We start from the raw sequence: 27,720 nt of genomic DNA, 5'->3' as shown, positions 1-27,720 counted from the left end.
TGGTTTTCTTTCCCGACCTGCAGACTCTTGCTATGTGTCCTACTTTTCCACACTGTCTGCACACTTGGTCCTTGAACCAACAATCCTTCTGGTCGTGTGTTGTTCTGCCGCAGCGATAACACTTCACTGCTCCGTATGACATTTCATTTGTGCCATATTCTTGCGGTCTCCATTGTATCTCTGCAGCGCCCCGTGCGGCTGCTTCATGTGATACTGCCATGCTGAAAGCCTTGTCCAGCGTAAGATCCTTTTCTGATAGAAGCCGTTTCTGGGTTCCTTCACTTTGAAGCCCACACACAAACTTGTCCCTTAAAGTATCTGCTAGTCCCGTTCCAAACTGGCAGTGTTTCGATAGCTTGCGCAGTTCCGTTAAATACTCAGCATTACTTTCGTCTTTATGCTGGTTCCTTTTGTGAAACTTAAATCTTTCTGCTATCAGCAGCGGTGTGGGGTTTAAGTGGTCCTGTAGGATTGCCACTATGCTTTCAAAATCCTTTTCCATTGACTTCTCTGGGGTTACTAGGTTTCGCAGTAAGCCATACGTTTTTGCACCCATGGAATTCAAAAATACCAGTGCTTTCCTGGCATCTGGCACTTCATTCGCCTTGCAGTACACTTCTATGCGTTCTACATATGTCGCCCAATCTTCGACTTCATTGTCGAACGCTGTGACACTGCCACTCTTCGGCATCCCTGGGTGTGGTTAGACTGGCTAAAAATGGCGTCTCCCGCGCTCTCCCTTCTTCTCCGCTGGCTCAAAATGGCGTCTCCCGCGCTTCCCTTCTTCTCCGCTGCGGCTCAAAAATGGCGTCTCCCGCGCTCTCCCTTCTTCTCCGCTGCAGCTCAAATGGCGTCTCCTGCACTTTCCTTTCTTCCCCCGCGGACGCTGCTCAGCCCTTGAACACCGGCCGCGCTCTGCGCATTTTCCTGCGCGCCTCTCTCGTTGACGCCGCTTGGTCCTGAACCCCGGCTGCGCCCCGTGCGCTCTACCCTCTCTCTCTTACCCCATCGACGCTGCTCGGCCTTCCCCTATGCCGTCGGTCGGCTCCAGCCGCCGCCGTCCGGGAAGGGTCTGCGCCGTACCTGCTGCCAGCCCGTCTCGCTGGAGTCTCCGCCGGATGGTCAACGCCCGTGCCCCTGGAATCGGCCTTCTTCTGCAGAGTTGCAGGTAGGTTCGAATCGACTCGTCGCCAATGTTAAATCCGTGAATCTTGATGTATGGTGTCCTTCAAGAAATAGACAGAGACTGCAGAGGAACAATCAACAGGTGTTTACTGGATGAGGGTTACTCTAAAACTAAAAGTACAGATCCCTACTCAGGGTTTCTATACAGGTGTGGTCACTGCCGGTACTACAGTATACAGGAGCTGTAAAAAGTAGTTCTCCCCTTAAAGGTACATACACTACAGCTGTATGCCTAGTGGCAAGGGCTGTGCCCTCATGATGGCGAGGTTGTGCAGCAGACCACGACGAATCTTGAGACGTGCTCTAGTGAGTACTGCAGGGCTCCTCCAGAGCGGTCTAGGCAGCGGAACCGCTGCTTCAGCACCCCAATGGTCTGCTCGATGATATTCCATGTGGCAGCATGGCTCTCATTATACGCATGTGGTTGGGTTGCGGAGCGGAGTCATGAGCCAGGTGGTCAAGGGATAGCCCTTGTCGCCCAGCAGCCAGCTTCTGGTTTGACATGGTGGCTCAAAGACTAAGGGAACAGTGGACTAGCACAGAATAAAAGCATCATGACTGCTGCCAGGATACCGGGCATTCACCATCATGATATGCTGGGCATGGTCATACATCAACTGCACATTTAACGAGTGGAAATCTTTGCGGTTGCGGTGCATCTCAGCATTTAGATACGGCACCCGCAAAGCCACGTGCGTGCAGTCGATATAACAACAGAAAATGCTGGAAAAACCCGAAACGTCAACTCAAATTTCTCTCCACGGATGTTGCCTGACTTGCTGAGTTTTTCCAGCATTTTCTGTTGTTATTTCGGATTTCCAACATCTGCAGTATTTTGCTATCGTGCGTGCAGTCGATGGTGCCCTTCATCATGGGGAAGCCCGTATCCTGGCAAAGCCATGTGCACGCTCCACCTGCTTCTCCCTATTCAGAGAGAAGACAATGAAATCCCCTCTCCTGGCATAAAGAGTGTCTGTCACCTCCCTTATGCAGCAGTGGATGGTGAACTGGGAGGTGTTATGTAGGGGTCGCAAAATCCCCTCAGCCCCCGAAGATCGGGAAATATTAATCCACATCGTGGACGAAGACCTGTGTGATTTAAATTGTCTCTGGGTTGGACAATGTTTTAAAACATACCCAGAACTGCAAAAGGCTGCGTTAAAAAGCTCGTAAGCTAGGCAGCACTTGGACACTGGAATCAAAGAACTTTGTGAAAATCGCACACTTTAAGATTGTACATTTTTATAAAAAGATGTACTCTTGAGTTTTGGACTGTTTAAATTGCCCAGGGCATAAAAATGGCTGAACAGACCTCATGGAAACAGAATTATAAAAAGGCAGCAGAACAGGACAGACAGGCTGTTAGCATATGAAAAGCTCAGCGCTGCCCTGTAATAAGTTTGAATGGAGCCCGAGCTGTCAGTCACCCTGTGGTATTGGGCAGGTCCGGTAACCTACAAGCTGCTTGTTTACACTGGGGAGTAGCCCGTTTGAATCAGCCAATCATCGGACAGCAAGCACAATGGGTTGTTTACATACATACATTCACTGAAATTGACTCTACTCCGTAATGTCTCCATGTATGAATGGAGGAAGTTAAAAGCCCTTCTCTTGTGTATTCGGACTTTTTGGTGCGAAATTGCGCACGGACCTTTTCGGCGCGAAAACAGCAGGGACTCCCAGGGTATAAAGATTAAGCCCAGGAAGTCCTCTCTCTCTCTTCTCTTTTACTCTTTGGACTGCAGGTGAGCAAGGCTTCTGACCCATTAGCAAGACAATCTAGTGAGAAGGGGTGGTAATTTAAGGGAAATGTTGCTAAGATTGTAAGATTAACATTGTAGCCATTTATCCCTCATTTTTGCCGTCTGCCTTCCCCTGTTAAGCAATTTTACCATGATTACTTTGATCATGTGGTGTAGTTTCTTTAGTTTTAATAAAATTTGACTTTCTCGCATCCAGACCATTTGTCCGTTTTTAATATATCATTAATTATAAGTTCTTCCAGTCAGAACTGGAAGGAGGGTTTAGCGATTCGAAACCGCTGATTGGAATTGGTCACAGTGCAGTGGCAAAGACTGCCTGACCAGGTAAATTACCGTAAACCAGGTAAAGGATGCCCCCCTACAGTTACAGACGTCGCCTGCTCCAGCCTGGATGGTTCCCAACGCGAGGAAATTCACAGCCACTAGCAGCACTGTCCTTACCCTGGAGTGAGGCTGCAGGTCTGTTTGCAAGAGGTGGCAGAGTTCTGTGAGCACCTCCTTCATAAAATACAGACGCCTCACACACTGCTCCTGGCTCAGGTTGAGGTAAGAGGATTGCTCTCGGAAGACCCTAGGTGGGTAAGGCCTCCTGCTGAGAGCCCTTCTCCCCCCTCCTCCTCCTCCCTCTGCAAGCAACTTGTCCTCTTCTTTGCTGCCTCTGCTCCATCTCCCTGTCATGCTGCAGGCCAACGGGGATGACAACTAGAGCCCCCATGACTGGGAGCAAGTAGTCTGACCAGAACCCTTGAAGTCAGAGGCAAGGCCTTCTCCACTTGCAGCACCACTTCCCGTCACCTCACCAACTTGCACGCTGATTGACATCACGATCTGTGCACTCTGCATACTTCCGGCGTACACTCCTAATGCCCGCCCTACTGCCCTCACCAAGATGGCATCTTGTGTGGCACTCACTAGAAGTGTGCGTGCGCAGACACCATTTTCGGTGCAAAGCAGCACCCGTAGCACTGAAAAATCAGGCGCCACAGAGCCGAGGTTTTCACCCTTTCAATTTTAATTTTTTTTATATCTCTAAGAAGAATTTACAACCTGCAGGAATGAGACTCAATGGTTTAAATTGTTCCCTTTCTGGGCTGGAGAGATTGATGGGCATTGCATTAACAATTATCGTGCCGTTAAAAGTGAACTTACGTTGTTAATTATAAGCCCTAAATTTCTGCGGAAAGTTTCATGGGCAAGTGATGTGCAAACCCAGCAAGTTCGTGGGGGTGGTGTGGGGTGTCTGAGGTCGAGATGCCGTTTGTGCGAGGCTTACGGCGGAACGGCGTAAATCGTCCAGTAAGCTCTGGAGATTCGAAACTCACGCCATATCTCTTCTTCCCGTGAACTTGCTGGCCGATTTGCGCATTAACAACAGCGTGCATTGTGAACTCGCTGTTATTTTTCCAAGAAGGTTTGGCCCAATATGTTTCACAGTGCATAATAAGTTACAATTGTGTCCTCAGGGATGGTTTTAACTCAAGAGCGTGCGCTGATATTCGTTCTCCAAAGACGTTAACATGAATAAAGATGTCATCTCCATCCAGCTGTCCTGAATAAGTGATTATACAATGCCCCCACCAGGGGAATATGAAACGGCAATTAAGCGAAGAGAAATGAGTAACATAATGAAAAAATTTACATCAACCAGGATCAGTGGTTCCTTACCTCAACCCAGTGTGAATGGTGAGTTATTTATAACAGGTCATTAAATCCAAACACTGACCTCTAAGATATATGGGTACAGTAGTGTAGTGGTTACATTACTGGCCTTCCCTAGCAATCCCGAGAATGTGAGTTCAAATCCTACCGTAGTACTTTAAGAATTCATTAAAAAAAAATCTGCAAATAAAAAGTTGGGATCAGTAAAAGTGACTTAAGATTTTGGATTGTCCTAAAATTCCAACTGGTTCGCTACTGTCCTTTTGGAAGGAAACCTGTCATCCTTACCTAGTCTGGCCTCTATGTGACTCTAGTCCCAACGTGGTTGTCCCTTAACTGCCCTCTGAAATGGCCTAGCAAGCCACTTGGTTGTATCAAACTGCTACAAAAGAGCACCTTCACCACATGGACTGCAGCGGTTCAAAAAGGTGACCCACCACCACCTTCTCAGGTCAACTAGGGATGGGCAATAAATGCTGGCCTTGCCAGCAGTGTCTACATCCCAAGACTTCATTAAATAAAAATCAGTACAGGGCTATAGGTGATTTAGTTTTGGATTGCTGTTCCAAAATACTTGGGACAGACACGATGAGCCGAGTAGCCTCCTTCTATGCTGTAGACTTCTATGCTTCAAAATGGCTTCTAATAGATTAGAAGAAACATAGAAACATAAAAAAATAGGAGCAGGAGTAGGCCCTTCGAGCCTGCTCCGCCATTCACTATGATCATGGCTGATCCTCCATCTCAATACCATATTCCTGCTCTCTCCCCATACCCCTTGATGCCTTTTGTGTCTAGAAATCTATTGATCTCCTTCTTAATTATATAGGCCCAGATATTCCGATCACAGGCCTCCCACGGGCGGAGGACTGCGATCTGGAAAAATCTGCGCCCTTACCTGAGGGCTCCCGGGACGCACACACTTCCGATGCTGGGCCTCTCCAAACTGCCGGTGCGCAGGGCCCACGTATCCCAGAGGCGCAGGCGGTTCGCAGCGTCCCTGGGATCACATGGGCCATGGGGAGCCAATCAAAGAAGGGAATCTCCCTTCAAACATTTGACAGGAAGACCTGTCAAATATATGAATGGAGATCACCCCCAAAACATAGTAAAACTTTAAATAAATTTTAAAAAAACATCACATTTTTAAAATGACTTGAAAGTACAATAAATTAACTATTTTAAACAAAACTTAAAATTTTTCAAAAAATAATTAAAGTTTTTTATGGGGCTAAAAATAAATTTACCTTTTTTTTAAAGTATTCTTAAATGATAAATCAGTGGAATTTTTTTTATTTTTTTCAACTCTTATCCTGGTAAAAGCAGGCCTTATGCTGCTTTTACCAGGCGCAAGAATTGTAAGTGTTTTCTGCGGGCGGAGGGTCTCCAAAAAGCGGAACTATCCGCCCGCAGAGACCCTTCTCCCGGGCAGCCAGAGGATCTGTCAAGAGCTTTCTTGACAGATCGGAAATGCCGGTTTCCAGCGCATGCGCAGTGCATGCCTAAAACCGGCATTTCCGATGTTCCTACAGGTGGGTACACAGCGCGTACCAACTCATAGAGATCGGAATATCCGGCCCATTACTTTCTTTCATGAATCCTACTTTGAGTCAGTGTCACTCTTGTCAATCTCACCTCAAAAATCCTCTCTATAACTTGACTTCCTTAATGAGGAAATCTCCCTGTGCATCATTAAAGTCATCCATGTTCTGCTTGTAGATCAAGATTCCTACTTTCTCCACCAGATTTGCCGGAATGGCTTTGGAATGGTTTGTGTATTTTTGATAGCACCTTCGTGTCATTTCCACATCATTCACCCTGAATTCCCATTTTCTGTCCAACTGGCAACAGTAAAATTGTCATGACAGAATTTTTGCCAAGCATGGAGCTGGACTCATGCCAACCATTATATCCATTGGGTTGCAATCCAACTTTCTGGAGACTATTGAAGGGCTTGCTTGTTGCTTGTGTTTTGAACGTGGCTGAGATAAAAATGGCCAAGTTTTTTTATTGAGAGAGTAATTGTATGATGGACTTGGAGGTCCAACTATAAACTACTATGGAGGAAGTAAGGAGGCTGGTTATGGAAGTGAAGGGTTGTTTGAAAAAGGTTAAGAGTGTTCTCCATGAAGGACCTGTAGATTAGTACAAGAGCTTTCTATGCTTCTAGTTAAGAGTATATGCTTTCAGTTTCCTCTTGTGATTAAGAACTGCTTGAATGACTCCTTAGAAGGTAAGTATCCTCCACTACCATTTAGACACTCACATAATAGATGTAAACCCCATCTCATTATGAAGCGTTTGAAGTATTTTTATGGATGCTCATTTCAGAGAGCTCTTCTAAAAAGTGATCAGCTTTGAAGAACGTGTTGATTAATTCTTCATTTCTGATGAAACACATCTGTGAAAAGATCACCGGCCATTTTAGTTTGTGTTACCATCAATCCAAGTAAGCAGAACTGCCAGTATCAGAAGCGGCATTTGCCTTCAGACCACTGCCCAAGAAGATCCTTTCTGTGAATTCCATTTGTAGACAGCACTTTGCACTGTAAATATTTCCTTCCAAGATTTTGACAGTGAATTGTTTATAAGAAAAAGTAGAATCCCATAACATACAGTTGTTCCCAAAATACCATAGAACCATAGATGCTTACAACACAGAAGGAGGCCATTCGGCCCATCGTGACTGTGCCAGCTCTTTGCCAAAGCAATCCAAAATAAATCCCACTGCCCTGCATTCACCCCATAGCCTGGTATCAAATATTTATAAAATTTTCACTCAGAGGATCCCATGGTCTCTGCCTCAACCATTCTCTGAGGCAAAGCATTCCATGCTCCAACAACCCTCTGCGTGAAGAACTATAAAGAGACCGAATTTCCTCCTGTAGATTTGGCTGCATTTCTGGCGTGGACTTAGCCAAGATAAGCAACAAACTCTGTTTGCATCTAAATGGCATTTAGCTCTCAAGGCACGCTAAACTTACATCAGAGCTCCAGGGAGAAGTTGCATCTGCTGGGACTGGGTGCTGTCCATCATCAGCCTTAATGTTACCTATGGATTGCAGCGGTTCAAGAAGGCGGCTTGCTACCATCTTCTCAAGGCCAATTAGGGATGGGCAATAAATGCTGGCCAGCGACGCCCACATCCCTGAAAAAAAAAGCAAACAACATTCCAGCAAAGAAGCAGGCCATTCAGACAATCCAGTCTGTGGCAGTCCTTTTCTCCGCATGAGCCACTTAGTCTAATCACACTCTCCTCCTCATAAACCTTAATATTTCTCTTTTTCAAGCAATTATTTAGTTGACTTTTAAATGAATTGATGGACTCTGTTTCCAACAATCTCGTGGCAACTTCTAACCACCCCCTGTGTAAATAATGTTTTTCTACTCCCCTTTCCCCCGCCCCTCCACCCTCTCCATCAGGAGCGATATCTGGGCATAAAGGATGAGGCACTTATCAAATCACAGTTTGTCATCAATCTGCCCATCCCATTTGAGGAAGCTATGTAGCTAGGACACACAGGGTGGGCACACTCCAATGTGACCCAATTAGAACTTCGACTTCTATTTAGAAGACACACCGTGAGTATCTGCACCGCTCACGACTGCCCAATTTGGCAGATGGATCCTCAAACAGGTGATAGGCCTGCATTAGCATACAGAAAGGGCTGAACGCCTGTTTTAGGCGGCCACCAGGGACGGTTAGAAAAAGGCCCCCGCGAAATTAGCAGTGGCCAAATCGGGCACGGGCCGTCCCAGCTAAATCTGTCATTGTTGCGCCCATTTTTGCCTGAAATACAGGCGCAACGCATACTAATTAGATTGGTAGAAGGGGAAGTGCAACGAGACCTGGGTGCCCTTGTGCACCAGTCGCTGAAGGTAAGCATGCAGGTGCAGCAGGCGGTTAAGAAGACAAATGGTATGCTGGCCTTCATAGCGAGAGGATTCGAGTACAGGAACAAGGATGTCTTGCTGCAGTTGTACAGGGCCTTGGTGAGACCACATCTTGAGTATTGTGTGCAGTTTTGGTCACCTTATCTGAGGAAGGATGTTCTTGCCATGGAGGGAGTGCAGCGAAGATTCACCAGACTGATACCTGGGATGGCAGGAATGATGTAGGAAGAGAGATTGGGTCGATTGGGCTTATATTCGCTGGAGTTTAGAAGAATGAGAGGGGATCTCATTGAAACTTATAAAATTCTAACAGGACTAGACAGACTAGATGCAGGAAGGATGTTCCCGAACCAGGGGTCACAGTCTAACGATAAGGGGTAAGCCATTTAGGACAGAGATGAGGAGGAATTTCTTCACCCAGAGAGTGGTGAACCTGTGGAATTCTCTACCACAGAAAACAGTTGAGGCCAATTCATTAAATATATTCAAGAAGGAGTTAGATATATTTCTTAAGGCTAAAGGGATCAAGGGATATGTGGAGAAAGCAGGGACAGGGTACTGAATTTGGATGATCAGCCATGATCTCATTGAATGGCAGAACAGGCTCGAGGGACCGAATGGCCTACTCCTGCTCCTATCTTCTATGTTTCTAATTCCTACCCCTTTGTGCCTGGCGTTGCGAGGGACCACAGGGGGGTGGGGGGGGGGGGGGAATGGTGGGGTGGTTGCAGGGGGGTGCGCAGGAAGGGTGTTTGAACTTTAAAAGTCTGTGCTCATAATACAATCAATCACAGCACGATTGATTAGATTGCCTAAACCGGCAGGCAAACACTATCTTACTTCTGCGTAATTTGTTAGGACCCTCTTGTAGCTCTGTACCGGCCCACTGACGCTGCAGCCCAATTCCTCCCAACCCCCACTCCGATCGGGCAAACTCCCCAGATACACCGGAAACAGTGCAGCCTCTCACCCAAAGCACTCTTAGTAGCCCGCCCACAGGATTTACAACAGGATCAGGGAAACCAGCAGTGGGCAGGCAAAGGTTCTGGAAGAAATAAAGAAAGACCTTTCATGACCTCAGGACATCCCAAAGCACTTTACAGCCAATTGAAGTACTTTTTGAAGTGTAGTCACTGTTGTCAGCCTCGATTATGTGTTCAAGCCCCTGGAGTGGGATTCGAAACCACAACCTTCTGACTCAGAGATGAAAGAAAAAGAAAAGAAAGACCTGCATTTATATAGCACCTTCCACGACCACCAGATGTCCCAAAGCACTTTACAGCCAATTGAAGTACTTTTTGAAGTGTAGTCACTGTAGTAATGTAGGAAATGCGGCAACTAATTTGCACACAGCAAGCTCCCACAAATAGCAAAGTGACCAGATAATCTGTTTTTAGTGATGTTGGTTGAGGGATAAATGTTGGCCAGGTCACCGGGGAGAACTCGTGTGCTTTTCTTCGAAAATTATCTCTAGGCCTAACAAAACTGAACATCATCTCTATAGGCTTGTACTCTATGCAGTCCAGCATTCGGTTAGCTTTCTTTCAGCCTCCAGGGAAAGCAAGGTGTGGCACAAATGCTGAATGCGGGAATTGGGGTTGTGTTCACTGGTACTGCAGGTAGATGATTCTATCCCAGATATCCTGGCCAGAAAGGGACTGTCTGGGTTGCATCCTTCCTTTTACTTCCTCCTCTTCTGCTTCTTCCTCTTTCCTCTGCGAGCAGATGCTGTAAATCTGAAATAAAAGCATAAAATGTGGGAAATGTTCAGCAGGTCAGGCAGCATCTCAACCTGAGACGTGAACTCTGTATCTTTCTCCACGGATGTTGCTTGACCTGCTGAGTATTTCCAGCATTTTTTGTCTTCTCAAAGACCATCCTTTACCATCCGAGACATTGGAAGCCTCCAGCAGCATTCTCTGCACACTTAAAAATCTTTTAACAAGTATTGCACCAAGCCACTACTTCAATAAAATAAAAAAAGTTCAAAAGCTTAAATGCAAACTTACCTGAAAGATGTGTGTGTCCGTTTAAGAGGTGCCTTTGTCAGTCTGCTGAATGCTGGGTTTTCATGGTGAGCTTAGGACCCAGCGCTGAACACAGCGCTAAGGTCCAAGTTCGCTGAGGTGACGTTAAGTTGGCGTTGCATGCCGACTGATGCCACCTTCTCGTAATTTACATTTCCAGGGCCAGCGTTGCTATCGGCAGCACTAAGGCCCTCACCAAAATGGCGGCTGCCGAACCCCGCGCCACAGAAGGGCGCGAGAGTGGCGGCCGCCATTTTTAGACGGGCTAATTTCTAGGCCCTTGAGCCTGCTCCACCATTCAATTAGATCATGGCTGATCTGCACATCTCCATTTTCCTGCCTTTGCTCCATATCCCTTGATGCCCTTACCTAACAAAAATCTATCGCTCTTAGTCTTGAAAGCTCCAAAGGACTCAAGGCCTTGGAGACCACACAGAAAAGATTCACTACGGTGATGCCAGGAATGTGAAGCTTTAGTAATGAGGTGAGACTAGAGAAACTGGGGTTCTTTTCATTGGAACAGAGAAGGTTAAGAGGAGATCTGCTATTCAAAATGGCGAGGGTTTTTAATAAGGTACACGGTGAAAAACTATTTCCATGGGTCGGAGTGTCAGGTAACTAGAGGGCATAAATTCATCGCCAAAGGGAGAATATTTTTACACAGAGGGTTGATAGGATATGGAATGCCCTACCAGAAATAGTGATGGAAACAGAATAAAGGGAAGTGCATAAATATTTGGAAAAGAATAAAAACTAAAAGGTTATGGGAAAGGGCAGGGGAACGGGATCGTGTGTGGATAGCTCTTTTAGAGAGCTGGCACAGGCGGGATGGGCTGAATGGCTTTCTGTGCTGAAAATGATTTGATTCAAACTCTCCCTGTGGTAATTTATTCCATCCATTGTGCAGTAATGATGGACAAATTGTTTTTCAATCCAAGTACAGTACTTTACCCGGACCAGTGTTAAATTCCATTCTCCATTTGTCTGCCACTTAGCGTAACAGATCTAAATCCCTTCTGCAAATCTTTTATTGTCTCTGTCTCTGCTGTCGTGCCTTACTTTAATGCCATCAGCACTTCAAGGGTATTGCTTTTGGTCAGGGCCAGGTTATTTGCCGTGTATACAGACGAGATCTCTCCCCATGGAAATTCTGCTCTTTCCTTTTTTTTTTGCACCGCAGCTGGTTTCTGTAAAGATTAATTAGCGCATTTGAATTCTAACATGTTCCATATTTGAAACAATGAATCCAGAAGCATCCCATTAGTCTTTACACTGGGAATCTTTTTGCATTCTATTCATTTCAACAGGCGCTGCTCGCGGTTGCATTGTTCAAAATGGAGAAAGTACGCCAAACGCAGTCGAAGATTTATAACCCAATTGTTTTTCCTTCTTTACCATTCTGCTCAATGAGGGCTATGGGGAATTATAAAAAGAACGGGCGGGGAGGGGGAGACGGTGGGAGGGAGTGCGAGAATGAGATTTACAGTGGAGCACATTTCCTCGTCTCAGTAGCGTGGTCATATGTCCCTGCTTGCCAATATTGAGAGATTCCAGCTCTTTTTAAATACTCATTATGGAAGGAGCAACGGTAACCTGTACAGACACCCACGCAGACACTGAGTTCTTAATTGACACCTCTATTTTAAAAACCAAACAGATTTCTGCAGCTTCTCTTGGCAGCCTTGGGACTCGCTGGCGTCCAATTAGTGCGATGCAGTTTTGCTGGAAGTTGCTCGTTATCTTCTGCTACAGGATAATATTTACAGGGTGCAGCTCAGTGCTGGGGAACTTCTGACACACATCTTATTAAGGCCTCGGTTAACCCCTGAGGGCTGTAGGGCTTCGCTGCAGCAGCATACAGAAGGTCACGATCCTTCACCACGCACTATCAAGCACTGACATTTCAATACACGTGTTCTGCGCTTAGGCCAAGACAAACCAATCGTCCTCCACACAGGAGAGCGCAATGACCGAAAGTTTGGATGCAATCATATGGCAAGTTTGCAGTGTTAACAATAATAAAACTTGCATTTATATAGCACCTTTAAATTAGTAAAACGTAACGAGGCACTTCACAAGAGTGTAATCATACAAAGATTAGATGTGATCAAATGTTTATAGAGAGCCTGGAACTTCTTGATAAAGACCAGTACGTGCTGGTGCACAGAGTATAAAGCTCATGGAATATAAAGCTCATAGAAAGATATAAGAAGTGCGAGATTGTAATGCAGAGTTAGAAGAGTAAGAAGCAGATTTAGCAAGTTGAGCTCAATGACTGACGTGTGATCTTCATCGGCAAAGCATTGTCCATAATACACTTGTAAGTTTTTCACTCCTGCGTCTAGAACATTCATTCCTGGTACGTAGACAAGGACTGTAGTCTCCGTCTAGTCTTACACTTTCAGCAAAGTTACAATGGCAAAGAGGGAGGGGTTCCAAGGAAATTCCCTCTGTTGCGCTAAGAGGTAAGCCTGAACTGCCCCTTTAAGTGCAAACATACAAACCTGACATTGTGGATCTTGGAGTCCTAAAGTATTGTTGGGCTTTCTTGCTGACAAGCCAAAAGATCTGCAGATGGTCGGTGAAACACATTGGGCCGGATTTCCCGATCAGAGGCTTCCTACGGGCGGATGCCTCCGATCGGAAAAAACTCTACGCACTTACCTGCTGGCTCCGTAGGTCCCAAGGCTTGCGATCCTGGGCCTCTGCTCAACGAAATGCGCAGAGGCCCAGGTATCCCAGGGGCGCAGGCGGTTCACAAGCGTCCCTGGGATCACGTGGGCCAGGCCAGCCAACAGGAGAAGGGAATCTCCCTTCACACTTTTGACAGGTCTCTACGCACAGATCTGTCAAAAGTATGAATGGGGATCACTCAAAAAACACAGTAAAACATTAAATAATTTTTTTTTTTAATTACGTATTTAAAATTAGTTAAAATTACATTAAATTAAATATTTTAAACAAAAATTTCATTTTTTGAAAAAAAGAATTAAAGTTTTTTACGGGGCTAAAAATAAACTTACCTTTTTAAAAAGTATTTTAAAATTATAAATGAGTGAAATTTAAAAAAAAAAATTTTTAAAACTCTTACGCTGGTAAAAGCAGGTCTTATGCACGCTTTTACCAGGTGTAAGATTTTTCAAGGTTTTCAGCAGGCGGAGGTTGTGCAGAAAGTGGAACTCTCCCCCCGCAGAGGCCCTTCTCCCGGGCAGGCGGATGATCTGGCAAGAGGATTCTTGATAGATCGGAAGTGCCGGTTTTCAGCGCATGCGCTTCGCGTGCCTGAACCCGGCACTTGCGAGGCCCTTACGGGTGCGTACACACCTCGTACACACCCGTGGGGGTTGGAATATCTTTCTTTCTTTAGTGAGAACAGACTCCCAGTCAGCAATTTAGATTGCTCCTACCCATAATTCTTGTATTTCTGCTTAGCTTCTTATTTTGCCCATCTCGCATAGCAAGAACCCTGATGCTGGGCACATTTATACATAGAAGTATTTTGTTTTTATTTCAAAGCAATTTAGTCAGCAATTTCAGATTGCACTTCTCTCCATTGTGTCGTTTCCAGTCAGCAGTTTTATCGGCCTATCCCTCTGGGTTATTTTAAGTTAAAATCAGCTTGCGAATGTTTCCAAATGAGCCAGTACACTTTTATGGTAGCAAAACATACCTTCACTGTCAGCTGAGTGGCATTGCATCAGTCCAACAGCCTCTGACTTATTCATTCTGCTGCATCAGGCACTCTGCTGATTGACGGGGGTTTTGCTTGGAATGCAGGACACCATCTTACAAACCAGCAGGAAGCCTCAAGATGTACTGAAGCAAATTTTGATATCTCCGTGATATTATATCACACACGATCATGTCATCTCTGCAAATCATTTTTCATGTTTTATGGAGGTGACATCCTGTCATATTCTTATGACTTGAACTATTTATTTATGAACTCTGTCTCTCCCTCACTGAAACTTTCTCTTGGTCGGCGTCCCCCTCACTCTCTCACACACACACACACACACACACACACGAGGCTAAAAATTCAGTTGTGCAGCGCCCGTTGTTTGGACGCTACGCGTGCCGAATTGGCTTGAAAATGGCGTCCGAGCAGCACGCACGCACACGTCTGGTGCGGGCCGGGCTGGTCGCCATTTTGGTGAGGGCGTTAGCGCTGGCACTGGGAACATGCACCGTTATTATGCAGAGTAGGCAGATTGTGACGTCAATCAGCGTGTAATGCTGGTCTCACGCCAGCGCTGCCATTTTCAACCTCAACTCTGGAGCTATTCTCCTACCTCAACCTCAGCGCGACATCTCCATTTTACTAAGGAGGTGCTCGCTGAAATCTGCCACCTGCTGCAGGCAGACCTGCAGCCTCAGTCCAGGGCGAGGAGGGCATTGCCAGTGGCTGTAAAGGTGACAGTGGCCTTCAACTTCTTCGCGTCGGGCTCCTTCCAGGCCGGAACAGGTGACACCTGTAACATCTCCCAGTTAACCGTCCACTCCTGTATAAGGGAGGTGAGTGAGGCTCTGTATGCAGGTTGAGCTGAATATATTTCATTCTCTCTTGCCAGAGAGAAGCAGGCAAAGCGAGCATCAGCTTCACCAGGATAGCAGGCATCCCCATGTGGCAGGGTGCCATTGACTGCACACATGTCGCTTTGCGGCCGCCACATCACAATTTGGAGATGTACAGCAACCGGAAGGGATTCCACTCCCTCAATGTTCAGCTGGTGTACGGCTATACTCAGCGCACCATGCAAGTCAATGCTTGGTATCCTGGCAGCAGCTATGATGCCTTCATTCTGCGGCAGTCCGCTGTACCATCCACTTTTCAGCCACCACGATAAACCAAAGGGTGGCTACTGGGTGACAAGGGCTAACTGTTGACCATCCAGCTCATGACTCCGCTGCACAAACCCACGCACACGTGGGCAGCATGGCATATGGCGAAAGCCATGCTGCCACACGGAATCTGATAGAGCAGAGCATTGGCATCCTTAAACAACGCTTCTACTGCCTGGACCGATCTGGGTCGGCCCTGCAGTACCAACCAGAGTGCGTCTCAAGATTCGTCATGGTCTGCTGCATGCTCCACAACTTCGCCATCATGAGGGCACAGCTGTTGCCACCCGGCATACAGCGACCAGCTGAGGAGGAAGAGGAGGAGGAGTAAGAGGAAGCGGAAGAGGAGGAAGCAGAAGGGAGGAAGCAATCCAGACAGCCCATTTTTGCCTGGGCTGTCCGTGACCGACTCATCCAACTGCGGTACCAGTGAATGCAGCCCCAATTCCCCATTCAACAATAGTCCCACACCTTCCTTCCTCTGTTACTGACCATCACAGCATCCCCTTGGCTGGAATGCTACAATAAAAGTCACCACAAAACAAACATTCCAAACCAATTTTATGAATCAAACCATTACAATATTTCATTCAAAAGTCAACTAATCACCCTTGTGCATTTCCTTAGTGCCTGTCTTCAGTGTGCCTTTGCCTGTCCTAGTGCTTCTACGCAGTGCTACCCCAGTGGCTGCAACATGGCTGGTGGAAGGTTACTGACTTTCAGTGGGCGAGACTGCAGATGGCCAGGCAGAACGACCTCGCGCAACCATAGGCCTAGTAGGCCCCGCTTCAGATTGCACCATCTCAGCATGGGCGGCAGCAGTCTGGGCTGGCTGGCTGACAAGCTGATGTGCCTCAATAAATCCGAGACTCGATGTTAGCGAAACAAAACAAGGCTTTTATTGACTTAGAAGGTAACACACAGAGGAGAATGTATCTTCCATCCAGAGGTCTGCCGTACTGGATGTGCTGCAGGCCGGGCCAGCTTACATAGGAGCCAGGTATGGGCGGAGCCCTACACACAGTACAATACAATGGAAATGAAACTGAAACCAACCACAGTCACAGGCAGAGAAATACTGATGAGTGATGAATGGAATATTTCATCACACAAGCAACAGCAAGGGCACTGGTGGCGCAGCAGTGGTGGGAGGACAAATGCTGTCATCCTGAGCGAGGACAGCAGGTTCGTCCTGTACAGAGCTGCTGCCACTGCCCCAGGGCAGCACCTCAGCAATCCTAGTAATCTCTGGAGGAAAAATTGCTGGACTGCTCCTAGAAGCCTCTTTCAACACTGGCAAACCCAACCAGGATGGCAGCAGTCTGCGCTTGCGTGGCAGCAAGCTGAGCTTGCATGACTTCAGTCTGAGCTTCCATTACAGCACTCAGATGCTGGGTGGATTCTGCTTATGCTGCAATGGAAGCTGAGACATCACCCATCAGATGCTGCATCACGGTTGGGTCCACAAGTGTGCTAATGGATCAACCCACCCCTTCCATGCTGGAAAAGATGAGCTCCAAGCTCTGAAAAAGCCCTGTGCAAGGTTGGAGCTGGACTCCTCCATGCTCCTTGACATTGCATTCAGGCTTTCTGGCAGGCCTGCCAATGCACCAAGCATTTCGTTGTACATACCCATCAGGCTTCTTCTGTAGGCCACCCCATCAAAGTCCTCATCTGAGTTCTGTGCAGCAGAACTCATCTGTGACATCACCCTCTGGGGAGCTGGCACCTACACCCTTTCCCCCTGCCCAGGTGCAGATCCCACCTCTAAGCTACCATCTAAATTCGCGCAGTGCCAGTGTCTGAGCTGGTGGCTGCAAGGGTCAGAACAAGTGACGGTATTTCTTCTTCATCATCACTCTCCTCTTTCTCTTCTTGCACCACTGCCTGGCTAGGTTGGATTTCTCAGTGGTAAGTATGTGAGGGTGAGATGGAGCATATGAATGTGAGGTATGAGTCGTGATTGATAGAGTTTGTTGATGGGTGAGTAATGGGGGTGTGGTGAATTGAGCAGTGTGTGAGGCTAGTGGTGCAGTTTGTGGGAATGGCATTTGAAGATGAATTCACTGATCTTGACCACTTGTGTGAGCTCATTAACTTCTTCCTGCACTGCATCCAGGTCCTCGGGACTACACTGCTTGCATTGACAGCGACAGCTATCTGCTCCCATTCCCTTCTCAGCATCTCTCTGGAGGGCCACCTAGCCCCCTATGGATATAGGACATCTCTCATCCAGTCCATCTTCTGCAACAGGATGTGTGCAGCATCCGAAAATCTGGGCACCTTCTCTCTGCCATGTTGGGCCATCTTCACCCTTCCTGTAGGTCACACACTCCTCTACAACGACTTCCAGTGCTTCTGCAGCCAGAATGCACCTCCCCTTTAAGAGGTGTAGGCTGGCTTTAAGAACAGCAGGCTAATTTTAATTGGTGCTAGCCTTGCACGAACTTGGACCCCCTGCTCTGTGCGCAGCCACTCAGCAGCGCATTTAGCGCTGAGCTGCACACCACTATCATTATAATTAGCAGACTGCATGGAGTTTGCATGCTGCCTGCATTAGATTGAACAGGCACGGGTTAATCGTGTATCGGGTGCTATTCAATTTTTAGCCCATGGACTCTCACTTTCCATCTTTCTCACTTCGAGTCATAGGGTTCGATCTTGCCAGGCACGAGGAGGCGGGAAGGAAGTGAGTTGTAAAAATCGCTAAAAATGGCGGGCGGCTCCAATCCCGCCTCCATCCCACCTCCGAGCAATTTTCCCACATTCGTGGTTTCAGACCCCGTTTCCATCCCGCCTCCAAGAGGCAGGATAGGCCCTTAACTACCAGTTAATTGCCTCTATTATCCCATTTTGAGAGGCCTTTCTGAATTTAAGACATTTCCCCTGTGCTGCACGTCTCCTCTGGAACACGCCAGTTAATCCTGGCAGCCTCACAAGTGGACTGCTTACGAACAGCTGCAGCTCCACCATTAAAAAGGACTTTTCACCGATGATCATTTGCAGGTGGCAGAACTTTGTTGTCTCAGGTCTGGGGGAACTTTTAACAGGCCTACTCATTGTTGTGGATGTTTGGAGCCTGACACACATCTCCAGTGTGACCTCCTGGGAAACCCCTCTCCCCACCTTGAATGAGCGCTTCCTCAACTGAGGTATATACCAGAAGCATGGGAACCATTTATTTCCTTTCCTCCTGGAAATCAGATTCGGACAAAGACCAGCCGCGGCAGCAGCAGAACCCTGAACAACAGCACCACCAATAGCAGGAGCAACAGCAGGAGCGCCAAGCTGCTGCTCACCCACCTGAAGCTGCACAGGCCAGAAGGCGCCAGCGCATGGAAGCACCTCAGCGCAGGAGATACCCCCAAAACAGGGTCTTCTTCTCTTCTTTTTCTAGAGTCAGAGGTTCAGCTACCTCAACCTGACTGAGCAGCAGTGCCAAAGAAAACTCAGACTTTCACGAGAGGTAGTCGCTGACATCTGTGCAATGCTGCAGCAAGACCTGGAGCCCAGAGGATCGGGTGGACACTCCTTACCAATGGCCGTTAAAGTCACCACCGCACTCAACTTTGTTGCCTCAGGCTCATCCCAGGGATCAGCAGCAGACATCAGCGGTATCTCCCAGGCGGCCGCACACACTTGCATCACGCAAGTGACTGATGCCCTCTTTACCATCACGCACAATTACATCAACTTCTCCAAGGATCAAGCTGTAGTGTATGTACCTTTAAGAGCCCCTGTGTACTGTAATACCGGTAGTGACCACTCGGGTATATAAGCCTGTATAGCGTCTTGTATCTTTTAGTTCACCTCCAGACTTTGTTCAGTAAACACCTGTTAAACCAACTCCTGCATTCCATGTCTTCATTAACACACGGATACAACAGTGGCGACGAATTCGAAATGGACTTACCTGCAATTCGGAAGCACCTCAAGGAGATCGATTCCTCAGACGAAGGTCAAAGAAAAAAAAACTGTGGTTTCACCAGCTAGCCTGGCTGGTGGCAGGTACTGCACTAATCCTTCCTGGGCGGCGGGCTGGGGCTCGATCGGGTGGCTCTGCAGCGGGGCCGAGCAGCGAGTCGGAAGGCGGAGGCAAACAGAGATGGAGGGTAGAGCACTCGGGAGATGGCCGGCGCTGCAAAGCAAGTCGGCATTTGGACCAAGCAGAGGGAGGGAAAAGTCCCAGAGAGTCCGGCGGGAACGAGTCTCCAACTATTAAAAATATCTGTGTAAATAAAAACCGCGGAGAACAGCGTTGTCAGCATCGGCAGCGGCGGGAAAGCGTGGGAGGCGCCATTTTTTCTCGGCAGGGAAGAAAGGAAAGCGCAGGAGGCGCCATTTCTTTTCAGGATGCCTAAGACTGGCAATATTACTGCTTTCGATATTAATATAGAGGATTGGACCACATATGTGGAAAGAGTGGAGGTATATTGCAAAGCGAATGAAGTAGAGGATGATAAAAAGGCATCGGTACTTCTAAATCTGATGGGCGCAAGGACATACGGGCTGTTACGAAACTTAATCACTCCAGCCAAACCGATGGACAAGAATTTTAAGGAGATTGTTGATACCCTACAGGAGCACTTAAACCCAACACCGCGGCTGATAGCGGAACGATTCAAATTCTTCAGGAGGAATCAGCACAAGAATGAAAGTAATGCTGATTACCTCACCGAATTAAGAAAGCTGTCAAAGCACTGCCAATTCGGGGCAGGACTGGAAGATTCTCTACGAGACAAATTCGTCTGCGGTCTCCTAAGTGAAGGAACACAGAAAAGACTACTTTCTGAGAAAGATTTGACACTGGACAAGGCTTTCAGTGTGGCTGTATCATACGAAGCAGCAGCAAGAGGAGCTGCAGAGATACAGCAAAAGCCACAGGACTTCGGCACCCATGAAATGACACGGGGTTTCGAGAGATGTTATCGCTGCGGCAGATCCACCCATGACCAGAGGGACTGCTGGTTCAAGGACAAAGCATGCAGGCAATGCGGAAAGATGGGACACATTGCACGTGTATGCCGATCTGGAAACAAAAAATCCACTGACAGAAAAAAAATCAATAAGGAAAAGTACAGAAAGGTACAAATGATGACGGACAGTAGCTCCGAAGACCAGAAGGGCGATAGCGACTCCGGAAACAAGAGACTAAGCTGTCTCAAATTACATAATGTAATTGCCAAAGAAGATTACCAGACCATTTGGGTTACCCTCACGATAGCGGGGTCCCCAGTTAAAATGGAGCTAGATACAGGATCAGCTCTGACCGTCATAAGTCGACGGGATTACGAGCGGCTATTTCCGCATATACCTTTGAAAGACACATCCATTATCTTGAAGACATATACGGGGCAGAAAGTATACACCAGAGGGAAAATAAAGGTGCCTGTTGTATACAACGGCAAGGAAATACAGAAGTTGTATTTATACGTTCTGCAAGATGGTGGTCCACCGCTGTTGGGACGTGAATGGATCAGGAAGATACGTTTAGACTGGCACTCCATTCAGGCACTGACGGTGACCAGTAAGAAAAAAAATGATGATGACGTCATACCTGAACGATTAAAAGACATCTTGGCCAACGCCAAAGAAGTGTTTCAACAGGAACTAGGAACCTTGAAAGGCGTCACCGCCTCAATAAAAGTGGAAGATGCGGCAATTCCCAAGTTTTTTAAGGCAAGGCCGGTGCCATACGCAATTCGTCCAGCAGCCGAGGCAGAGCTGGAGAATTTGGAAAAGGCAGGCGTGTTATCCAAGGTAGATTGGAGCGAGTGGGCAACACTCATCGTCCCGGTCATGAAGAAAACATTGAATAATGATAAATCGGAAGAACAGAGAAAAATTCGCATCTGTGGGGACTTCAAGGTGATTGTAAACCCGGTCCTTCACATGGTACAGTATCCTCTTCCGAGGATAGAAGATATTTTCGCCTCACTATCCGGAGGGAAATGTTTCACCAAAATTGACTTGGCACAGGCATATCTACAGATGGAGGTTGAGGAGGCCTCTAAAAAGTATCTCACGATAAACACACACAAAGGCCTGTACCAGTACAATCGACTGGTTTTCGGAGTAGCATCAGCTCCAGCTACCTGGCAAAGAGCTATGGAGCAAGTCCTGCAAGGGATTCCGGGACTCAATGCTACCTAGACAACATCCTTGTAACAGGAGAAAACGACAACGAGCACCTTGCCAATTTGGAGCAGGTGCTCACTAGGCTGAGAGAACGGGGCCTACGAGCAAATCGCCCCAAGTGCGAATTTTTCCAGAAACAAATATCATATTGTGGCCATATAATTAACGAAGAAGGGTTGCATAAGTCACCTGAAAAAATTGAAGCGGTCATAAAAGCCCCAGCACCTGAAAATGTCTCACAATAAAGTTCGTTCCTGGGATTGATAAATTACTATCATAAATTTTTACCGAACTTGTCAACTGTTCTGCACCCTCTTAACGCAGTGCTACAAACGGGAGTAATTTGGAAATGGAGCGAAGACTGTAAACGTGCCTTCCATAAATGCAAAGGCTTGATCACGTCCAAGGAAGTGTTGGCTCATTACAACCCATCACTGCCAATCAGACTGGCGTGCGATGCATCCCCTTACGGCATAGGAGCGGTATTATCGCATAGATTCCCTGATGGCTCGGAGTGGCCGATAGCTTTTGCGTCACGCTCATTGAACTCAGCTGAGCGTAACTATGCCCAGATCGACAGGGAAGCACTCAGCCTGGTGTGGGGAGTGAAGAAATTCAACCATTACCTACACGGACAAAAATTTACCTTGTTGACTGACCATCAACCCCTCGTCTCCATATTCAACCCTAAAAAGGGCGTTCCCATTATGACAGCGCAAAGGCTACAGAGGTAGTCCCTTTTCCTAGGGGCACACCAATATGACATAGAATACAAAGGATCAAAACAGCATGGGAATGCTGACGGTTTATTGCGCCTACTGTTGCCAATGGTAGAAGAAGCACCTACAGTGGGCCCAGTGGAGATGTTCCACTCAACCATAGTGGAATGTCTACCAGTAACAAATTCTACCATTGAAAAGGAAATGAGAAATGACCCGACTCTCTCACGAGTCTACGATTTAACGGTGAAGGGATGGCCAGCACATGGCGAACCAATGTTGCCAGCATTCTCGCAAAGAAGAGAACAGCTGTCAGTGTGCCGAGGAACCTTGATGTGTGGATTCAGAGTGGTGATTCCACCCAAACTCCAGGATAAAGTGCTAAAGGAGCTTCACGAGGGGCATCTGGGTGGAGTGAAAATGAAGAACCTAGCCAGAGCGTTTGTGTGGTGGCCAAGTATCGATGGAGACATCGAAGAAATGACCAAGAGCTGTCTAGGATGCCAAAAGGTCCAAAACGCCCCACCACAAGCCCCTCTACATCCATGGGAGTGGCCCTCATCTCCATGGCAAAGGGTACATATCGACTTTGCTGGTCCATTTATGGACTCAATGTTCTTAATCGCGGTGGATGCACACTCCAAGTGGCCGGAGGTAATAAAAATGTCCTCCACCACCACGGAAAAAACCATCACAGTATTAAGGACCATATTTGCCAGGAATGGGCTGCCTGAACAGATCTGTTCTGATAATGGACCGCAATTTGTGTCCGAAGAATTCAGGAAGTTCTTAAAAAACAATGGGGTTAAGCACTACACGTCCGCCCCATACCATCCCGCCACCAATGGATTAGCTGACAGGTTTGTCCAGACCTTCAAGAAGGCCATAACGGCCATGGGTAATGAAGACATAAATCTACAACATAAGGTAGATAACTTCTTGTTTGCGTACATGAATGCAACACATGTGGTTACAAACCAAACTCCCGCCATGATGTTTTTCAATAGAAGACTAAGATGCCGGCTGGATTTGATCAAGCCAAACATCAGAAGGGACGTAGAGAACCGGCAATTTCAAGGCATGAATGAAAGGCCAACTAGAACCTTCCAGATAGGTCAACAAGTTTTGGCCCAGGACCACCGTACCGAGAAATGGCAGCCTGGAACTATTTGCACACGACTAGAACCGCTGATGTATACCGTGGACATTGGAGAAAGCATAATAAGGCGCCATGCTGACCAGATCATAGAGTCATCCGAAAAGGGACAACCTACACCACAACTCTATACACCTAATGATGAAGCAGAGATACCCATAGTATCTACCTCTGATCCGGTGATACTGGAACCAGATGAACCTGACACTGGCATTCAAGCTGAATCGACCTTGCCAAAAGAACCTACTACACCACTGAAAACTACTACACCACCGAGGCGCTTTCCGGACCGAGTCAGGAAGCCTCCAGGGAGACTGACTTATAATTGATTAACTGCAGCAAATGTGTAGATTATTGTTCTTGTAAACATGTTAATTAATGGTTACTTAAAATGTTATGTACTAATTATCTAAAAGGGGAGAATTGTAGTGTATGTACCTTTAAGAGCCCCTGTTTACTGTAATACCGGTAGTGACCACTCGGGTATATAAGCCTGTATAGCGTCTTGTATCTTTTAGTTCACCTCCAGACTTTGTTCAGTAAACACCTGTTAAACCAACTCCTGCATTCCGTGTCTCCATTAACACACGGATACAACACAAGCAAGTGTAACCGCGCGTGCGGTTGGGTTTGCCAATCTGGCAGGCTTTCCAAGGGTGCAGGGCGTCATTGACTGCACACATGTGGCCCTTAAGGCACCCCATCACAATCCAGGTATTTTTGTCAAGTGCAAGGGCTTCCACTCCCTCAATGTACAGCTGCTGTGTGACTACAAAAAGGAAATTTTGCATCTTTGTGCCAAGTACCCTGGCAGTTGCCATGACTCCTTCATCCTGCGCCATTCTAGTGTGCCTCCGCTCTTCAGTCTGCCAGACCAACCTTTCAGATGGCTACTTGGGGACATGGCTAATGACGCCATTGAGGAGCCCTTCCAATGATGCTGAGGAGTGCTACAACTCCAGCCACATTTCCACCAGATCCATAATCAAGCAAACCATCGGCTTGCTGAAGATGCAATTCAGATGCCTTAGTAGATCAGGTGGAGCCCTGCAGTACTCAGCAGCCAGGGTCTCTAGAATCGTCGTGGTCTGCTGTGCACTTCACAACATGGCACAGCATCGTGGCTTGCAGCTATCTGAGGTACAAGTGGCTGATCACATAGCCTCCTCAGATGAGGTGGAGGAGGAGGAGGACACCGACAACGAACATTTGTGGAGGCGCATCAGCCAGCGGCACCAGCACGCGGGCACATTGCTGCCTGGGATGCAAGGGACGCATTCAGCTTGGCCAGATTTGCTTAGCCTGCACAATCAAACACGTTTGCATCGCACCTTCTTACCAGAGCATCGACAATGGACAAGTGAGAAGTGTAGAGAATCCATAGCATAGATGCTTAGAAGGAGACAAAGATGGAATGAGGTGCCAAGACCAAGGGCCCTCCCCGTGTGTTGTAAGTTGTTGGCATTGCCTCACAGTGAAAGGGAGTGTGTTGGCTGCATGGTCGAATAGTTCAATGAATATGAACATAGAGAGAGGAAATGGGTAAGGGTGCAGGGATGTAAGGGTGAAATGGGATGTGCAGGAGGAGCTTGACAAAGCAGAGTGCTGGTGATGAGAGGCAATGGGGATCAGATTGAGGGTGATGGGAATGTAATACTCACTTTTCCTGTGCGGAGAAGGTCATGAAACCTCTTTCGGCATTGCAGCCAGGTTCTGCTGCACATAGAAATAGCATTGACCGCCTGGGCCACTTGCAGCCACACAGCTTTAGTCTCCTTGTTTGAGCTTGGAGGGAGGCCTCATCAAATCTAGACTATCCTTTATCCGAACTTCCGAAAACCAAAAACCTCTAAAAACTGAAAGTTTTTTCGTTCAGCGTAAGTCGTGCGCACGACATGACCAGAGTGGCGCACGACTTACGCTGAGCAGGGCAGAGGGTCACAGAGTTCCCTCCTGGGTAGGAGATTGCAGGCCGAGCCGGGCAGTGTGAAGGAGATACCGGGAGAGTGAACCCAACAATACAGCGGCCCGTCCGATAGCTGCAGCGGCCCGTCCGATATTCTTTTCTCCCCTCCCCACCCGACCTGACCCGACCCCCGACCCGTCCGATATTCTTTTCTCCACCCCCCACCCGACCCCCGACCCGTCCAATATTCTTTTCTCCACCCCCCACCCGACCCGACCCGACCCCCGACCCGTCCGATATTCTTTTCTCCCCCCTCCCACCCGACCCGACGCCCGTCCGATATTCTTTTCTCCCCCGACCCCCCGCCGACCCCCACCCCCGACCCCCCGCCGACCCCCACCCCCGACCCCCCGCTGACCCCCCCGCCGACCCCGACCCCCCGCCCCCCTGCCGACCCCGACCCCTGACAAATTTCCCAGTCTTATAAAATACCTTCTGAAATCCGAAAAATTCCGAAAACCGAAACTCAGCTGGTCCCAAGGCTTTCGGATAAGGGATAGTGTACCTGTACACACTTTGGTCTAGAGCTGGACATACTTGCAGAAGGAATCACTCAGAACAATGGTCACAAAGTTGAGAGGCTGAAAAAGAAGCAAGGCTGCTTGCAGGCCGTAAATCCAGCAGCATTGATGATGTCATCGGAGGTGAGTTTCTGTATGAAAAGGTTCATTGGGCCATGGGCTCCCACACGCTGGAAATCAATTGCCCAATTAGGGCAAAATCACACTTTTGTCCCACTTTACATTGGAGTCACGATCCTAACACGCCCCCAGCCCGCCCCCAATGACAAAATCCAGCCCATATGGGCGCGATCTTGCCAGCCCTGGGGAGGCGGGTATGGAGGCGGGACTGCTGGGAAAATGGCAGAATCTGGGTGCGGGAGCCCATCCCACCCCCAACCCACCTCCGTGCCATCTTCCCAGGAGGTGGGTAGCCGGCCCGCGCCGGGTCCCGTCTCCTCGAGGCGGGAAGGGGATTACAGCCACTTAACAGTCTGTTAACAGGTAGTTAACAGGCAGTTAAGAGGATTATCCCCATTTTTCCAGGAGAGGCGCGGGCTTCCCGACATTGGGAAACCCCGCCAGGGTCACCGAGGTGAGCAATGGGTCTGCGGGCTGCAAAAGTGCGCTGTGGAGGTGAGTGATGGGTGCAGGTGTGGAGAGGTAAGTATATGAGTTGAGTGGAAAGTGATAGAAAATGTTTACTTACCTTTGTTTCTTCCTGCAGGCTTCAACAGTTGGGGATGCGGAGAGTCTCGCATCTCCGCGGCAGAGATGACAGATGGCTGCTGCACTCTCCAATGCAACAACCATCTAATTTCTGCTAAAGAAAGAGGTTTGATGAGTCTTGAATACAAGGGCTCATCAAACAACAGAGAATGTCAGTGTTTGACAGCTTCACAGAGCTGTCAAACGATGACAATTCATCTGTCAAAAGTTTTTGACAGATGAAACGTCATACGCTAACGTTCTCTGTAACCGGCTTCCCCCTAATTGGCCTGCTGGGCGGGCTTAACAAGGTCAATCAAGTGAAAATAGCGTGGGTTGGCCACAAGTCGATGGAGGCGGGACAACGACCCGACAAGCAGCAGTCCTGCCTCCAATTCACCCCCATTGGCAAAATCACCCCCATAAAGTCATAGGGCTAGAATTTCCCAGGGCCGTGGAGGCAGGAACGGAGGCGTGTGGGGTGTTAAAATCACGAAATCGGGGGGCATGAACCCATCCCGCCCCCATGCCCGTTTCCCAGGAGGTGGGTACCCGACCTGTGCTAGGAGCCGCCTCCCCAAGGCAGGAAGGAGATTAGTGCCAATTAACTGCCTGTTTACAGGTAGTTAACAGGCAGTTTTTAGCCTAATCCCTATTTTTATCCCTGAAGTGTGGGCTGCCCGACGGCTCCAAACCACGCCAAGTTAGCAAGGCAGACCGTCGGGCTGAAGGACTTGGAGGGTTCGAGATGTCCGGTGTTCAGGTGAGTGATGGGTGCATGAATGCAGAGGTAAGTGTGTTTGATGTATGTAAAGTGTTTAATAAGTTTTACTTACCTTTACTTACTAATGCAAGCTTCCTTGCTTCAGGTCTCGGGAGTCCCTCATCTCACCGGCACAGAAAGCAGAATGGCCGCGAGCTGTCAAAAGTTGCAGCCTCTGCTTTCTGTTTTGGAGAGATCTCTAAATCATCCTGAGAGGAAGGAATTAACTTAAAGTACAGATTGTCAGTGTTTGACAGCTTCAAAGCGCTGTCAGACGCTGATATTTCATCTGTCAAAAGCTCTTGACAGATGAAATGTCATCTGTGACATCACCTGCTGCCGGGTGACCCTTAATTGGCCTGCTGGGCCCGCTGGGCAGGTTCAACAAGGTCAATCAAGG

General features: G+C 47.9%; 1 long non-coding RNA gene across 1 annotated transcript in view; it reads right to left on the bottom strand.

The window, feature by feature from the left end:
- Positions 1 to 27,720, bottom strand: part of LOC147111317 (uncharacterized) — a 257,135-nt gene that overhangs the window by 97,397 nt on the left and 132,018 nt on the right. The window contains exon 3 of the long non-coding RNA XR_015080084.1: positions 7,592 to 7,755. This is a non-coding gene — a long non-coding RNA (uncharacterized LOC147111317). The remainder of the gene's footprint in view (positions 1 to 7,591; positions 7,756 to 27,720) is intronic.

Source organism: Somniosus microcephalus, chromosome 11 (assembly GCF_052327205.1).
Source record: "Somniosus microcephalus isolate GS21.2 chromosome 11, FLI_Smic_1.0, whole genome shotgun sequence".
In the NCBI taxonomy this organism is placed as follows: Eukaryota; Metazoa; Chordata; class Chondrichthyes; order Squaliformes; family Somniosidae; genus Somniosus; species Somniosus microcephalus.
Note: the sequence above shows the minus strand (reverse complement) of the source record. Positions and strands in the feature narration are given on the sequence as shown.